The following is a 16848-nucleotide window of genomic DNA, read 5'->3' on the forward strand; positions in this document are numbered from 1 at the left end:
GGGATGTCTCACGAATGTGATTATGCAAAAAAATCTCATGGGAATATTTTTCCCAACGGAACCCGCCGTTTTGGCTTTGCCTAAAAATTAAAAAGAAGTAAGATAAATAAATGTGACATAAGCACACATAAAACAATAATATACTAGAAAACTTATGGGAAAATCGCCGAGAAAAGGACACAACAAAAGAATGAAGATTGAAAAGTAGGTACCTACATTTAAAAGAAATTAAATCGGCTCACAGATTAAAGACAATTGCGAAAATATTTGTCTTTATTGTCAATTTATTTTTGTCTTTTAAAAGTCCAGTGATATAATTTTAAATTTAACATTTTCCTTGTCGCGCCCTCTATTAGTAGGTTTCTGTAGTCAAACAAGTTGGAGGGTAGAACGGTGCAGTTTCCTATAACACCATCGTTCTTTTACATACAAAAGCAATGCTTTAGCGCTTGTATCATAGAGGGCAAAAGTGGTATTATTAGCAGCTAGAATTTTATTAAATATTGATATTATTTAAATTCTAATATAAAAGTACCTAAAGAATGTACAAAGTATACAGAACAGTAATGAACAAGTACATATAATAAAATATTGAAAGCAAAAGGAAATATTGAAGAAATATACAGGAAGAAAACAAAATAGATAGATGGAGGACATACATACCTACTTTAAATAATAGGGCTTTTCATTCACAGTCATTTTTTCGAGCTTCTGTCATTGTCGTATAATCCGTTAAGTTTTTCTGACACGCTTCAATTTTTTCTGAGTCCCCCACTTTTATCGTGTCCCCTTCTAATTTTTCCTGGCTCCCTCTAAGTCTTTTCAGGGCAAATTCAACCTCGGTAAAATGTATGTCAGGTTCGTATTCAAAGACTGTGATGTGGATCTCTGCGAGAAGAGTGCGATGTGTCACTGCTGGAGGAGAGTAGAAAAAGTGGAGATCTGACATCCAGGTTCACACAAAGTATCCACCGGAATCTGATCCATATTGGCGTACCTATACCCTAAAGGCTTACAGTACGACCCAGGGCCGTCTTAGGCATACACGGCGCCGGGGTGCAAGACTCATCTTTGCGCCCCCTTTTGTCAGAAGATTATACAGGGTAGCGAGAGAGTATAGAAACACGGTAATTTCTCGGAAACCGCTAAAACGATTTTTATAGCTTTTGTGAGCCAGGGTCTTCTAATGCGGCCGATATTATAGTGGTAATTACATTGTTGTCAAATCTTCCGTTTCTCTAGAAATCTAATGAACTTTCTTATTTTAAATAGAACACTCTATATATTTTTGCGTTTTTAAGTATCTAAGAAATTTTCATGTTATGTTCCCTATACCTAAATGCCACAATTTCGGAATTATTATGACATTTATTAAAAACAATTTTAAAGGAAATTTAAAAATCAATTTTTTCGGCCCGGTTAGCTATTTTTTAGGTTTCTTGGATCATTGGGAATAAAAAAGGTCTTTTATAATTTTTCTCTAAACAATTTAAAACTGAAAAAAAAATCGAAAATAGCTGATTTTCTAGGTTCAAAAACTTAAGTAAAAAATATTATTTTTGAAACTACAAAGTGCCTAAATTCAAACTCAAACTTTATTTTATCAGCTACCGATAAGTGATTTGGTCTTATTTCATTCTAAAATATTGTTTTTTAGTTGTTAATGCAGCCCGATCGCCCGTCCTCTCTTATGAGTTTCATTAACAATAAAAAACAATGTTTTATAATAAAACGTGCCAACAATTCTCATAGGGAGCTGATAGAAGAAGGTTTGAGCTTGAATTTTGGTACTTCGTAATTTTAAAAATTATTCTTTTTACTTGTGTTTTTGAACCTTTAAAATCGTCATTTTTCAATTTTTTTCAGTTTTAAATTGTTTATAACTCGTAAACGATTAACTTCAGAGAAAAATTACAAAAAACCTTTTTTTATTCCCAATGATCCAAAGAACCTAGAAAATGTCTAACCGGGCCGAAAAAATTGATGTCTATAATTTCTTTAATTTTTTTTTAATAAATGTCGCAATAACTCCGAAATTATGGCATTGAGGTATAAGGAATATAACATAAAAAATAATCAGTATTTCTTAACGACTTCAAAACGCAAAAAATATACAGGTTGTTCCATTTAAAATAAGAAAGTTCATTAGATTTCCAGAAAAAAGGGAGATTGGACAACAATTCGTGTAATGTGTTCTGATAGCGTATTATCAAAATTGGAAATATATTCTATTAATTTTAAAAAGTTATCCTATTCATGGAACCTTTGACTGGTTCCTCTTAATGGTAAATTTTGTCGTGCTAAAAATGTTATTATTTCGATAATTCTTTCTAAAACCGCCGTCCACCTTTTTCTTTCGCGTTCAACTTCTGCTGAATTGACAGAGTCTACTGTATGACTTTCTAGCAAGGCTTTTTGTAGATCTAGGTACATATTTTTTTTTCAGAAATTAAGTGGCTACCCTTCTCTCACGTCTTTCTAAAAACGTAAAATAAACGTCTTTCTTGTCACAAACGTAATAAAGAAAATTAGGTTTTAGAAGATCAGCATTTATATTTTCCTATTAAAAAAGGCGTCGCTAAAAGTGGGATACATACATAGCTCCCCAACGGCAATTATACTTTTATCAGCAGAATCGGATACACTGATAATTTTTACAAGATGGTGATTCATTGTTACTCGACATTCAATATTGGTCAAAATAGTGTACGCGTCACCTTTTTGAAATTATTGTCGGAATAAACTAAATGGGTTTCGTATTACATTTGCGTATTGTAGGTGTAGTAAGATTAATAGCCTTTGTAAAAAATACCGAAAGCGCACTTGTATGTTTTTGTTATTTTTAGGTTTTTTAAGGACAAAAAGCGCAATTTTGAGCTTAGCAAATGTTCGGCTTGCGCCCCTTGGACTTGGCGCCCGGGTGCCTCGCACCCCTTGCACCCCCGGGTTAAGACGGCCCTGGTACGACCTCCGAACATCCATAACTTTTCCAAATTCGTCTGTACACGGCCTTCATCATCTTTGATAGAAGGTAGAAGATTTCTGTTTCTCTATGAGTAGTCTGTCTTTGTCGAAGAGTATTTCAGTGTTATTTGTATCAGGTTGAATCTCTCAGCAGATAGTCAAAAACTATAATAAATTACGACATACTGTATTATTTATTGAGTAACATTTTTTATATTAAAGTAATGGTAGGGGAGCAAAGTATGCTAAATGTGCAGTCCCTAGAGCGTTATGGGGACCTATTGGGTTGTGCAGAGTCGGTCCTAAAACCAAAAAAAGTTAAATAAAGTTTTCCATTTTAGTGGGCGCTTGTCATTTTAAAATCTTTTTATATACTTGGCTTGGTTGGTGTCACGGACTCCGCAAATTTTGTAATCCATTTTAAAAATAGTTCTAGGCTACCTAGACACCTGAAATTTTCAGGATAGCTTAGAGCTAGTTAACAATGCAATATTTAACTGCTATTATACAGGGTGATTAATTATTAGTGGGGTGAAGCTCCGTAGATCCGTTATAGTAATAGATAGCGATAATAATTAATAACAAAAATTGTAGCGAACTTTGAGCTTCACATTACAAAATTAGCTAGAATGTTACAGGGTGTTCGATAAAATAGTGGCAGACCAAACTTATGTTTTTTTTAAATAGAACACCCTGTATTTTATTTTAGATATATTCGAAATCCTCATAACTTTTCGATTACAAAAATATAAAGGTTTGGTATGTTATACGGGGTATTTATAAAGTTATAACCAATTTTATATGAAATTCGTAACAAGTTTAACTAGCTGTATAAATAAAAGCAAGCACAAGGTCAATGGTTTATTGACGTCATATTTTTTTATTTATTGTCAAAATTTTCGTAAATGTTTGTTTTGCTAATTTTGTTTATATTGAATACAGGGTGAGACAAAACGCAAGTACATTATTTTCTCAGTAATTTTAAATAGAATACCCTGTATTTTATATCATTATCGAAAAGTACCATTACCATACTATAATTTTTGTATAACATTCCCTATGTATAAATTTATTAGTTTTCGAGATATTTTCATTTTTCAGAGCAAAATTATTAATAATTACGGGTCTAAATCTTTCCAAATTTTAATTAAGCCATGACTAAATAATTGTCTAAAACAACAATTTACGATTGTTGATTATCAATATGTAATCAAAGTTAGCTACAATTTTTGTTATTAACTTTTATTACTATCTATTACTTATAATGGATCTACAAAGCTTTACTGACCAATCACGCTATATTAGTCCAGAAAGCCACTGCGCATTCGCTAGGAAAAATATTCTAATTCGGATTTTTTGCACAATCTTACTCAAAAAGGACTCCTTTTAACAAATTTGCATGTTGCTAGGACCAAAAGGTGGCCAAAAATTGTTTAAACGTTTTTTTTTGTTTTTTTTCCTAAAATTAATTTTTTTGCATGAAAAAGTTTTTTTAGGTTTTTTGGATCATTCCAAATAGAAAAGGTCTTTAGTGACTTTTCTCTAAAAATTATAGTTTTCGACATATAAGCGATTAAAAATTGCGAAATCGGCCATTTTTAACCCTCAAAAACTATGTGAAAAACTGAAAATTTGAATGTTGCCAAGGTAGGTGAATATTCTTTAAACATCGATTGATGAAATCCCTAAGAGTTTTTTGCAATACAATATTCAAAACTCCTTTGCTTTTTAATTGCTAATCAAGCGTGCGCGACCCTATTTTCCACCGACAGTATGGTGCAAATGAAAGTAATAAATTCGTTATTTCGTAAACCGGCGACTTTAAGGAAAAATCCCGAAACAGGTCGATTTTTATTTTAAGTTATGATATTGTGGCATATATGGAATACTAGTGACGTCATCCATCTGGATGTGATGATGTAATCGATGATTTTTTTAAATGAGAATAGGGGTCGTGTGCTAGTTCATTTGAAAGGTTCTTAAATTCTCTATTCAGTAATGTAAACATTTACATAATTATTTATTCCAAAAAATTTTTATTAAATTAAAATATTTGACAAAAAAAGAAGTAGAAGGACACCCTGTATAAATAATTATGTAAATGTTTACATTACTGAATAGAGAATTGAAAAACCTTTCAAATGAGCTACCACACGACCCCTATTCTCATTTAAAAAAATCATCGATTACGTCATCACGCCCAGACGGATGACGTCACTAGTATACCGTATATGCCACAATATTAAAACTTAAAAACAAAAATCGACCTGTTTCGGGATTTTTCCATAAAGTTGCCGGTTTACGAAATAAAACGAATTTATTCCTTTCATTTGCACCATACTGTCGGTGGAAAATAGTGTCGCGCACGCTTGATTAGCAATTAAAAAAAAAAGAAGTTTTGAATATTGTATTGCAAAAAACTCTTCGGGATTTCATCAATCGATGTTTAAAGAATATCTACCTACTTTGGCAACATTCAAATTTTCAGTTTTTCACATAGTTTTTGAAGGTTAAAAATGGCCGATTTCGCAATTTTTCAATTTTTAATCGCTTATATGTCAAAAACTATCATTTTTAGAGAAAAGTCACTAAAAACCTTTTCTGTTTGAAATGATCCAAAAAACCTAGAAAATACTTTTTTCCATGCAAAAAAAATAATTTTAGGAAAAAAACAAAAAAAAAACGTTTAAAAAATTTTTGACCACCTTTTGGTCTTGGCAACATGCAAATTTGTTAAAAGGAGTCCTTTTTGAGTAAGATTGTGCAAAAAATCCGAATTAGAATATTTTTCCTAGCGGATGCGCAGTGGCTTTTTGGACTAATATGGATAAATAATTTTTTTTTAAATTTCAAACTATTTTAAAAATGTGACTACTGCAATGATATTTTAAAGTACGTTAATAAATCGATATCTACAAATTGATGGTGCCTAAGTAGCATTAGACTGCAGATCGAGAGATCCCCAGTTGGAACCTGGCTGTTGCGTATCTTTTTTTACTTGTTTTAATAAATAATTAAAACTTTATATACTTAAGATTATATTATATACCGTTTTAAACAACAGTGGTATTTGGTATTTTAAAAAATACTATTTTATACTAGTGTAATTTTTGGAATCATAATTTTTAATAACAGTTAATACATCTACCTACTAAAAATTTATATTTTATATGTTAATTATTCTTTTCAAATATGTTGTGCCCTACATAAATATGTACATGTACAATAACAAAACCGTGATATTATAAAAACTACTTTTTCTACTCTATGTCATAATATTAGGTATAAGTTTTTAGTTTGTGAAAACTGTCATTATAGATAGCAGTGCGTGAAGGATTTAAAGTGTGCGTGAAGTAACAATGTATTTTAAATGGGATTTACTTTTTCGCACTGTTTTTAACTTTCGCGTTGTCATGGTCGCAATCCTTATCTTTCGCGTTGTCATGGTAATGACAGTATGACCAATGAATTACAACAAAAGTCTTGACAGTTTTGTGGTTTGAAAGTAGTTAAAATTTTTGTTTAGGCAATACGTAAAGTATCCTTAACAATAGTAACCTATACTTATTGTACGGTTATAGAGTATATTCCCATAGGTAAGCTGGTTAAGAGTAGATAACGATTTTTCATATGTAATGTAAAGTATTATCTGCATAAATGGCACAAAGAATATTTGCTACGAGAGGTATATGGTTCAAAATGCATACAGTATCACGACTAATAAGTTATGTTCACATACATGTAGAGTACTTACAGTTTTATTCCTTGATGACGTGTCACATCAGAGCTCTGATTGAATTCCATAATCCATTTGGTTCATTTGTAAGGCACTCACTAATACGCTAAATAAATCATCGTCGATAATACTGAGCAGATTGAATTATCTGAGCGGTATAAAACGATAGCAAAAAAAGCCGGTAAAATGCGGCCTTTTTACGAATAGCGGGAGCGTCGATAGATTAGAGATGATTCTCGTTAGGAAGCTTTTGACGATCTGCCCCGGCGAGGGGTTCAAATGCGAGTCTCAACAATAACCTGGAGTTTCCAGAAAGGTTACATAAATACTACTTGAATTTTAAGTAATCAGTAGTACAGGGGCGTAACTAATTATTTTAGTGAGCCGTGTATAATATATTTATTGTACATATTGCCGGGGGCGACAGGCGAGAGAGATGGCCTATATCACCTCGAAGAGAGGGGATTGGCAAAGATGTGCACAACGATAAGAAATGTTTGAAGAAATTAGAGTTTATATACACAAGGGGTAACAACGATAAAATGGAGGAAAACGATAAGTTTTCCCCCTAGGGATAGATTTTAATCTTCCAGGGGAATCACAGCGATTTTCGTAATACCACGAAGAAAATCACCGTGAGTAGTGTGAATCTTGACAGTACGAACTAGACCATCCTTACCAGGCAATACATCTATTACCCTGGCAGTTGGCCATAAGAGTGGAGGAGTACCATCCTCCTTCAACAGAACCAAATCCCCGATCTTGACAGGGTCAGTAGGGTCGGTCCATTTATTTCTTTGCTGCAGGAGGCAAAGATAGTCTTTTTTCCACAATTTCCAAAATTGCTGTTGAATTTTACTAATACGCTGAAAAAGATTCAACCTATTTTCAGGTATCTCTGAAACACTTGGTTCAGGGGGCGCGGTTAAACTTCTTTGAACTAAGAAGTGAGCTGGAGATAGGAAAGCGAAGTCATTGGCGTCAGACGACATCCTAGTGATGGGTCTCGAATTTAGAATAGCCTCGATTTGGCATAATACTGTGTTAAACACTTCAAAGGTGAAGTGGGAATTTCCTATAATTCGATAGAGGTGATACTTCACACTCTTTATTCCTACCTCATGGAGGCCGAATTGATGGGGGTTGCGGGGAACACCCATCTTGAAAGTTATGGAGTTTTGAGTACAGAATTCCTTAATCTGTTCCGAATTATTTTGATTTAAGAAAAAATCATAGAATTCGCGCATTTCATTTTTTGCCCCATGGAAATTTGTGGCATTGTCGCTCCAAATAATACTGGGCGTGGATCTTCTGGCAATAAACCTTTTCAGAGTAAGAATATAGGCTTCTGCGCTTAATCCTGTGACGAGTTCGATATGAACACATTTAGTGCTCATGCAAATGAAATAGGCTACGTATGCTTTGTAAAGCGGTGCCTTCCTCAAATGTGAGGACTTAATTAAGAAGAACCCCCCATAGTCCACTGAGACGACTTGGAAGGGTCTAGTGGGGAGTACACGATCGGGATGCATATCTGCCATCTGTTGAACAGAATTGGGTGTCATGAATCGGAAACAGTTTACACACTTACGAATTAAGCGTTTAATCTGTCTTAATCCGTCAATTGGCCAGTACTTCATTTTGACATACGAAAGTACTGTTTGCGCGCCTGAATGTAATAACTTATGATGAGCTTGAGTCAAGATTAGTTCTACAACTCGACATTTAGAAGGAAGTAGAATGGGGTGTTTTTGATTATACGATATGGGGGCGTGTCGGAGACGTCCTCCCACACGAATCAGCCCATCATTATGTTGTAGGAAGGGGTTGAGTTTACGAATGGCTTTATTGGTCACGAGTTTAGCATTTTTCAATTCAAGAATCTCTTTTTTAAAGTAGATACTTTGGATATACCTGATGATCGCGTGATCAGCGATCTCCATTTCGGGTGGCGTCAATATATCCGTATCTCGTGGAGAGTTATTTATTTTCTTTTTAATATTACTGATGAATCTAAAAAGATAAGCGACAATTCTTTGAATTTTACGAAAAGAAGAAGATTTAGCGAATAGATTTTCAAAGGTGTCGTTGAGTTCGTGATTTGTTGCTATGTTTGAGACAACTAACTTCCTTAATTCAGGAAGATCATCCTGAAAATGAGGAATTTGATGAAGAGAAAAATCGATGGGATTGTCTCTAATAAAGCTAGGTCCGCATAACCAGTCTTCGGTGGTCTGGGGATTATCAAAGACATTTATCCCTCTGGAAGCGGGGTCAGCGATGTTTTCGTGACTTCTGACGAAATGGAAATCACAAGGAAAAGTTTCCAACAAGGAATTGACCTTTTGAATTCTGTTTTGTACAAAAATGTTCCAAATGTGTTTTTTAGAAAGTATCCAAGACAAGGCAATTGTAGAGTCAGCAAAGAGATGAGATGAAGATATACTCAAATTTTTCTTGAAGATGTGAAAAAGTCTATGAGCCAGAGTGACTCCCAACACTATTCCACAAAGTTCCAATTTGGGGATGGTGAGTTTATTTTTTAGCGGAGAAATTTTGTTTTTAGAAGCGATAAGCCGCGACGATACAGAAAAGTCTGAGTATGTCGCTTTGAGATACACACAAGTGCTGTATATTTTTTCCGATGCGTCGGTGAAAATAATTAATTGAACATCAACAACTTTCTTTTGTAAAAGTAAGCATCGAGGTACCTTGACCTCTTCTATAGTTTTGAATGTCGATAAGAGGTTTTGCCAATTTTTCATAATGATGGGTGAGTCAATGGGTTGATCCCAGTCCAATTTCTGGGACCATATTTCCTGTATCAAGAGCTTAGCGTTCACAAGGACAGGGGATAACCATCCTAGCGGGTCATACAAAGTAGCAATGTAGGAGAGAATAGTACGTTTAGTAACAACATTAGCCAATTTGAAGATAGGAGTTTTAAACGAAAAGTGGTCGCGTTCTGAATCCCAGAATATGCCTAAGACTTTATCAGATCCCGTGAAGTTAAGACTGACTTCAGAGACGGGATTTAAATTGTGTTGAGACAGAAATTCTGAAGAACTGCAGTTCCACTTGTGGAGGAGGAAACCATGGGTTTCTAGCAAAGAAGTTAATTGTTCGAAAAGACAACTTAATTCATGAAGACTGTCAGCACCGCTGATCAGGTCATCCATATAGATAGATTCTTGCAGAACACTAGTAGCAAGTTCGTGGGTATGTTTGTTGTTGTCAGCGATGTGCTTGATAACTCTTTGAGCGATAAATGGGCTACTTGGGAGCCCGAAGGGTAATCTTTGAAATTGATAGCACCGTAAAGGCTGCTGAATATTGTCCCTAAAGAGAAAATTTAACAGAAATGTTTCAGTGGGACAAATGGCGATTTGTAGGAACATAGCCTTGATGTCGCCTACTAGTGCGAATTTAAACTGACGAAACTTAGCGAGAATGTCAAAAAGTTCATGTTGGACGACATAACCTTTGTCTATGACGTCACTGAGGGAGATTCCCGTAGACGATTTATTGTTTGGATCGAAAACTATACGAGTGGAAGTAGTAGAGTTGGATTTGAAAACGGGAAAGTGAGGGAGAAAGTAATTAGGTTTACCTGAGTCATTTAGCATTTTTAACGGCACTTGAATTATTTGTCCGTTATTGAGATATTCCGATATAATGTCCTGATATTTTTCCAATAAATCAGGGTTGAGTTGAAAACGTTTCTCGAGACTGAGAAAACGTCTTTTTGCCGAGAGAAACGAATTTCCCATGTCTATATCTTCGATAGGGAGTTTGAGATTGAGTGTGGACTCATATCGTCCATTGGGGAGAACATTAACATGTTTTACAAAATTAATTTCAGCGGGGTGATCATTAATGAGATCGGTGTTCTGAGGAGCGGCTTCTTCCAGCTCCCAGAATTTTTGTAAATGATCGGATAGTTCCTCGTTGGACACTACCGGCTCATTTACGGCGGAAGGAGTGTTATGAGAACAACAAGTAACGAGAGAGTTTGAATAAAATTCCAAAGCCTTTTTAGTATTTTTCGACTTAAGAGCAAAGTCTGGAACTGACCCTGATATCGTGTACCCGAGTAGAGTGCGTTGAAGAACGGGAAGACCTTTTCCCAAACGAATTATTTCAGGTTGAATGATATCGTTATACAGGTCTGCACCGAGCAGGATACCAATTGGGGATGTTACATGGAACATCGGATCACCTAATGGTATCTCTGAGGGTATGTTTAGTTTGCTCGCCGAAATAGAAATTTGAGGAAGTGGATTTGTTATCTTTGGGAGTACAGAGCACGAGATGTCAAAAGGAACGTCGTTAGCGACAGCGAAAATTGTTGTATCTACAATAGATTGAGACGAGGATGAGGTGGAGTTAATTCCATTGATCCGTAATTTTCCATCTCTAGTGGTGAGTGACAGTTCCTTTACGAGGTCAGCACTAATAAATGAAACCTGTGAGGCCGAGTCTAAAAGTGCCTTTGCGAAGACCCTCTTGCCGCTAGGAGCGACAAGATAGACCTGGAGTGTGCTTAATAACACCAAATGATTATCAAGCGAGGCTGCAGATAGAGCCATTGAATGTGGAGTCGAATTTTGAAGATTAACTTCCGTTTCAGGAGCTCTAACATGTGAGGGCCCCTGTTGTGAATTACCCTGTGTATGGGAGTTATTTGAGATAGCGGTTTTATTATGATTATTTGAGTTGTGTTGGCCAACAGCCGCGGAAGGGTTACTATGACCCGTTTTGTCGAAATGGAGCAACGTGTGATGACGAGATTTACAAACTATGCAAGAGAATTTGGATTTACACTGATCGAGCATGTGAGACCCAAGACAATTAATACAAAATTTATTTTGTTTGACAAAACTAAAACGTTCTTTAGAATTCAACTGCTTGAACTGAGGACAAGAGTAGATCGAGTGAGAGTCGTTGCAATAGGAACATTTCTTAGGACCTAAGCGAGGCGAAAGGTTACTGGTAGAAGTGTCTGAGGCTAGGTGTAAAGAGTGTCTGGAAGTAGTAGTCGATTTTGGTTTTGATTGAGATTGAATATTCTCAAGATGAACAACGCGTGTCTCGATTTCCCCTAGAAAATGGACAAAATCAGGGGTAGCTTGGCTACCACCGGATTGGAACTCAAGAGCCCTAATGGTAGGTGCGTCGAGTTTCTGAGTAGCGATATGTATGAGAAGTAAATGCAAGAGATCTGAAGGGGGCCTATTCAAGTTCAATAGGGCCTTGAAATTATTTGACATGACCGTATGAAAATTTCTTAATTGTGAGTGATTTGCGTTTCCAGAAATAGGAGGCGCATCAAGAATTTGAGAGATGAGAGTTTTGATAAGCGATTTAGAGTTGGCGTACCTTTGTGTCAGGTTATCCCGGGCTATTTTGTAATTGTCACCTGTGAGTGGGATATGCTCGAGAAGCGTCAAAGGCTCGGAAGTTAGAAAACTTTTGAGGTAAATGAGTTTTTCCAGATCACTTAATGTAGTATCAGATCCTATTATTGTATCAAAGGTCTCAATGAATGAATTGTATTCAGTAACTAAGCCACTAAATGGTTTTAACTGAATACGAGGGAGGTTTACTGTTCGTTGCCTAGCCATAGACTGTGAGGTTAGAGAAGAATTAGGGTCAAATTGGAGGGAGGGGGTAGCAGTCACATTAGAACTTTCAATGACCTCTAACCTTTCTTCCAATAGAGAAATTGTATCCAAATATTTATCAAAAACCACAGAGGAATCAGTAGAGGGGGTAGGTTCCTCGGGGATCGTCTCCAGCACATTTTGAGCATCGCGGAAAAGTCCGTAAGAATGTTTGAGTTGTGAAATTATTTCACGAATTTTATATTTGTTTAGAGAATTAAGAGTTGTGGGAACCGAATCAGCCAACTTGGTTATATCAAGTTTTGCGGTGAGCCTCTGTCGGTTATATTTTGATCGGTCAGCCATGTTGCGAGAATGTGAGATTAGATAGATTATTTGCAAATGTCTAAACCTATAAATCGATGCGAAAATGAGAGAATATGTACAATATATTATATATTACACGTTTAATAGTGTGAGATTGGCTTAATAGTATCACCCTGTATGAGCGCAGATTAGTATATGAAATGCAAAACTATAAAATTTCAAAATATATGCAATTTTCCAAAATGGGTATTTTTCAGCAAGTGTGAGACACCCTTAACAAGTATTTAAATTAATTAAATTGAAGGAAAAAACAATTATTTATTTTCTATAGTTTTCTAGAAGTGTAAAATGAGCTTAAGCGAAGCTAAATGTAGCAAAAACTTACAATTTATGCAAGAAAACAAAATTATTTTTAATAATTTTTGTAACCTGTGAACCAGGCTTAATCGGATTCAAAATTATAAATTTAATTTAAATCAAAAGGTTGAACAAACAATGTTAAAATTATAACACCCGTACTATCAGCCAAGAAATGAGTACACTTTTTGTATACTATAAACAGAAAAATATATTTACGAAAATAAAATAATGTAATATATGCAAATATTTTTTCATACAAACAAAACGACTCCTTTATTTGAACAAAGCAAGTAGTTTCTGAAATTGCACGTGTAGACCGGGCTTAACAACCTACCAGCTATTGTAGAGACGTGCTGGGTTAAATACTGAGAATTTGAGTGCAGAAAGAGAGGAATATTTTATTTTTGTGCCGGGGCGGCGTGGCTTGGAAATTTCCAAATGCAACAGAAAGACACTATAAATGAAAAACCGTTATTCTCAGAATAGAGATTATCAAAATATGCAAATACGAAGGACCTTGAGGATTTAATTAATAAATAATTAATATGATACGGCTCGATGGAACAGAAATGTTTAGGCAATACGTAAAGTATCCTTAACAATAGTAACCTATACTTATTGTACGGTTATAGAGTATATTCCCATAGGTAAGCTGGTTAAGAGTAGATAACGATTTTTCATATGTAATGTAAAGTATTATCTGCATAAATGGCACAAAGAATATTTGCTACGAGAGGTATATGGTTCAAAATGCATACAGTATCACGACTAATAAGTTATGTTCACATACATGTAGAGTACTTACAGTTTTATTCCTTGATGACGTGTCACATCAGAGCTCTGATTGAATTCCATAATCCATTTGGTTCATTTGTAAGGCACTCACTAATACGCTAAATAAATCATCGTCGATAATACTGAGCAGATTGAATTATCTGAGCGGTATAAAACGATAGCAAAAAAAGCCGGTAAAATGCGGCCTTTTTACGAATAGCGGGAGCGTCGATAGATTAGAGATGATTCTCGTTAGGAAGCTTTTGACGATCTGCCCCGGCGAGGGGTTCAAATGCGAGTCTCAACAATAACCTGGAGTTTCCAGAAAGGTTACATAAATACTACTTGAATTTTAAGTAATCAGTAGTACAGGGGCGTAACTAATTATTTTAGTGAGCCGTGTATAATATATTTATTGTACAATTTTTAAACGTCAAAGTTCTAAAAATTGTAGAATAGAAATGAATTCCAGTGACGAAGAGTTACAGTTTTTATATTTGTTTATCGTAGATAAAATATTGTATGAAACTGTACGTGAAGTACTTTTTGCGAACTTACGCGATTTATAGCACTCACTCCGTTGTCGCTCGTACTCTAAATATCGCGTGCGTTCGCAAAAAGCATACTTAACGAACTGTTTCATAAAATAACTATTTTTATTAGAGTATAATTTTTGGAATTTTAAGCATTTTATCGTTAAATCGTTTATCGTTAAATAATTTTATATTCTTTCCTGTAAATAATAAAAAGGTTTTATTATAAAAAAAGTTCTTTTTTATAAAAGTGTAATTATTTTAATTTAATTTTCCATGTCCAACAATCGTTTTTTCCGATTATAAAGCCATCTATCCTTAATTAGAAAAAATGTTTCGAATAAAAGTTATTTATTTTTACGTAAAGAATCCAAATCTGCAATAAAAAATGGGGGCTCCTATTTAAGATTTTAAAGTAACCCCCACCCCACCTCAGTGGGGGTCTTGTTTGATGCCATTCGATAGATTTTTCAAAAATATTGAAGTGTATTTTACAGTTTCTCGATCTGATGTTCATTTCGCGAAATATCGCGGGATTCGTATTTAAAATATTAAATTTACCCCCCACCCCTCTCCGTGGGAAGTCGTGTTTGGTATCATTCGATAGATTTTAAAAAAATATTAAGCACATATTTTTTAGTTTTTCGATCTGCCATTCATTTAGCGAAATATTCGCTTTTTTCTTGTGAAATTTTGGGATTCACCCATTTCCTTACGCCCGGCTCAAATCGTCAGATTTTTGAAATGTACACTCTTTTGCATGTACTTAACTTACCTTATCTTAATCTGACAATTTCGAGTTTTTTTAAGAATAATTTTTTTTTTTCGTGCCCCCCTTAACGAACTTTCCTGTGGTAAGAGCCAATATATGCTAGAGGTACATCTGCAGGGTACCAGGTTTCTCCCCATATGATAATCTGACGCGCTCGAGTAACTGCAAAAATCCCCGCTTGGACTCCCCTATAGTCCAGAAAGCCAGTGCGCATCCGCTAGGAAAAATATTCTAATTCGAATTTTTTGCACAATCTTACTCAAAAAGGACTCCTTTTAACAAATTTGCATGTTGCCAGGACCAAAAAGTGGTCAAAAATTTTTTAAACGTTTTTTTTTTGTTTTTTTCCTAAAATAATTTTTTTTGCATGGAAAAAAGTTTTTTTGGTTTTTTGGATCATTCCAAACAGAAAAGGTCTTTAGTGACTTTTAAAAATTGAAAAATTGAAAATCGGCCATTTTTAACCCTCAAAAACTATGTGACAAACTGAAAATTTGAATATTGCCAACGTAGGTGGATACTCTTTAAACATCTATTGATGAAATCCCGAAGAGTTTTTTGCAATAAAATTTTCAAAACTCCTTTGTTTTTTAATTGCTTATCAAGCCTGCGCGACACTATTTTCCACCGACAGTATGGTCAAATGAAAGGAATAAATTCGTTACTTCGTAAACCGGCGACTTTAAGGAAAAATCCCGAAACAGGTCGATTTTTATTCTTAAGTTATGATATTGTGGCATATATGATATACTAGTGACGTCATCAGTCTGGGCGTGATGACGTAATCGATGATTTTTTTAAATGAAAATAGGGGTCGTGTTGTAGCTCATTTGAAATGTTCTTCAATTCTCTATTCAGTAATGTAAACATTTTCATAATTATTTATACAGGGTGTCCTTCTACTTCTTTTTTTGTCAAATAATTTAATGTAATAAAAAAATTTTGGACACCGGCTATAAATAACTACGTAAATGTTTATATTACTGAATAGAGAATTGAAGAACCTTTCAAATGAACTAGCACACGACCCCTACTCTCATTTAAAAAAAATCATCGATTACATCATCAGGTCCAGATGGATGACGTCACTAGTATACCATATATTATGACACAATATTATAACTTAAAAATAAAAATCGACCTATTTCGGGATTTTTCCTTAAAGTTGCCGATTTACGAAATAATGAATTAATTCCTTTCATTTGCACCATACTGTCGGTGGAAAATAGTGTCGCGCACGCTTGATTAGCAATTAAAAAACAAAGGAGTTTTGAACATTGTATTGCAAAAAACTCTTCGGGATTTCATCAATCGAAGTTTAAAGAATATCTACCTACCTTGGCAACATTCAAATTTTCAGTTTTTCACATAATTTTTGAGGGTTAAAAATGGCCGATTTCGCAATTTTTCAATTTTTAATCGCTTATGTCAAAAACTATCATTTTTAGAGAAAAGTTACTAAAGACCTTTTCTGTTTGGAATGATCCAGAAAACCTAAAAAACCTTTTTTCCATGCAAAAGAAATAATTTTAGGAAAAAAAAAACGTTTAAAAAATGTTTGACCACCTTTTGGCCCTGGCAACATGCAAATTTGTTAAAAGGAGTCCTTTTTGAGTAAGATTGTGCAAAAAATCCGAATTAGAATATTTTTCCTAGCGCATGCGCAGTGGCTTTCTGAACTACTACCGTATAAATGAAGTTCTGGTATGTAACAGAATTTTAAACTATTTTTACTGTCTACGAATAGTCCATGATAGTAAACGTGATTATCTGTGCATG

This window comes from Diabrotica virgifera, chromosome 4 (genome assembly GCF_917563875.1).
Source record: "Diabrotica virgifera virgifera chromosome 4, PGI_DIABVI_V3a".
Classification (NCBI taxonomy): Eukaryota; Metazoa; Arthropoda; class Insecta; order Coleoptera; family Chrysomelidae; genus Diabrotica; species Diabrotica virgifera.